This window comes from Chinchilla lanigera, unplaced genomic scaffold (assembly GCF_000276665.1).
Source record: "Chinchilla lanigera isolate Chin_1 unplaced genomic scaffold, ChiLan1.0 scaffold00111, whole genome shotgun sequence".
NCBI classification, from domain to species: Eukaryota; Metazoa; Chordata; class Mammalia; order Rodentia; family Chinchillidae; genus Chinchilla; species Chinchilla lanigera.
In genome coordinates this window covers 2,007,469-2,009,432 of record NW_004955512.1, presented here as the reverse complement: position 1 = coordinate 2,009,432, position 1,964 = coordinate 2,007,469, and the positions used below count along the sequence as shown (strand labels likewise).

General features: G+C 41.2%; 1 protein-coding gene and 1 long non-coding RNA gene across 4 annotated transcripts in view; one reads left to right on the top strand and one right to left on the bottom strand.

Annotated features, from left to right (window-relative positions):
- The window catches only part of LOC102028449 (targeting protein for Xklp2-like), a 41,550-nt gene that overhangs the window by 16,351 nt on the left and 23,235 nt on the right, over window positions 1–1,964 (bottom strand). The window lies entirely within an intron of this gene.
- The window catches only part of LOC106147029, a 27,935-nt gene that overhangs the window by 10,144 nt on the left and 15,827 nt on the right, over window positions 1–1,964 (top strand). The gene's annotated exons all lie outside the window — the stretch shown is intronic.

Below are 1,964 nucleotides of genomic sequence, written 5' to 3'. Positions count from 1 at the left end.
TTAAAGTCAGAATACTATACAGACAGCTGCATAACCATGTTTACTGAGACATAATATATAATACTGAAGACATGGAATCACCCTAGGTACCCAAGAGCAAATGAACAGATAAAGAAAAAATGTGGTATATATACACAATGGAGTATTATTCACCCATAAAAATGATTTACTAGTCATTTGCAGAAAAATGGATGACTGGGTGTGATGGCACACACCTGCACTGCACTGTTTCCCCTCAAATAAGACCTGGCCAGAAAATAGCCTTGAAAACTAGAAATCAAAAATGCCCGCCCAGCCGGGCGTGGTGGTGCACCCCTGTAATCCCAGCACTCGGGATTCTTGTGAGTACAAGACCAGCCTGGGCTACAAAGTGAGCTCAAGGCCAGCCTGAACGAGCAGTCGGGAAGGGAAGGGACCAAACTACAGCTGCGGTGCAGTTCCATGGAGGGCCTGACTAGTAAGCACAAGGCCCGGGCTCGATCCCCAGCCCTCCAAAACAAGTAAGAGTGGGGAATAACAAAGTAAGAAAGGGGTGAAAACATTTACAAGAAATACGGCAACAGTGCAAACTAGGTATAACAGAAGACAGAAGTCAAACACCAATTCTGCCATTTCTTTTTTGCCTATGGAGACTTGAGGAAACTATTTAACCTGTCTTAGCCTATTTTCTCCGCTGAAAGTTGAGGAAATTCATGCTCACAGAATGTTTATGACTGTTAATCAGCTGGTTCTGAAGTGCTTGACAAGTGTTTGAATCCAACACTCGGTGGCCATTCCTAGTGGGAAGAACGGCAGTAGGACCACGGAAAGGAGAGACAGTTCACCACAAGGAAGTAGGAGAGGTTTACAATAATCAAGTCAGGAAATAAGTGTTGAAATAATTTGACAGTGGAGATGGAAAGAGAAGAGATAGTTAAAAGGGTATGAAAATTTCAGACGAGAGAATCTTAAGTGTTTAAGATCCATTACACAGCATAATTAATACAGTAATAACAGTGTATTATTGTTTATAAATTTCAAAATTACTAAGAGTGTATTTCAGTTGTTACCCCAACAAAAAATGTTAAGTATTGCTAGTACTGGACATATTATCTTCATCTCATTATTCCATACTGCTGTTAAAGGTCACAACATTGTATCCCATAAATACAGACAATCATAAGCTGTCAATTCATAAAATTTAAAAACTATAGCTGGGCATGGTGGCACACACCTGTAATCCCAGCACTCTGGAGGGTGAGGCAAGAGGATCGTTGCAAGTTCGAGACCAGCCTGGGCTACAAAGTGAGCTCAAGGCCAGCCTGAACTGCATAGAGAGACCCTGCCTCAAAAAGACAAACCAATCAAACAATACATAAATAAATTAATAAAAATAAAGTAAAATAAAATTTAAAAACTAATTTGATGCCAACAATATTTTATAAATTTTAAAAGAACTGGGTACATAGCTCAGTGAGAATCTGCTTGCCTAACACAGGTCCAATCCCCAGTACCAGGAAAAAAAATTAAAAACCTTTGCAGGGTGCGGTGGCACATGCCTGTAACTCTCACACTTAGGAGGTTTTGGCAGGATCACAAGCCTGGCTTACCTAGCAAACTCAAGGCCAAACTAGACTGCCTCAAAAAACCAAAACTACAAAACAGAAGCTAAAGGAAAAAAAAAAAACAAAACAAAAAAAAAACAGCTAGGCATCGTGGTACACACTTGTAATCCCAGCATTTGGGAAGCTGAAGCAGGTAGACTGCCTTGAGTTCAAGGCCACTCTGGGCTACATAGTCAAATCAAGGCCAGCCTGAAGTCTGAAGTACACAGCGAGCCCCTGCCTCAGACAGATCAGATAGATTAGACAGACAGACAGACAGGTAGCTAGCTAGATGGATGGAAAGACTAATTCAAAGCTAAGAGCAGTGGGATTACAGAGGGATACTACCATGCCCTGCAATTTCACTTTCTTGAGGGGAAA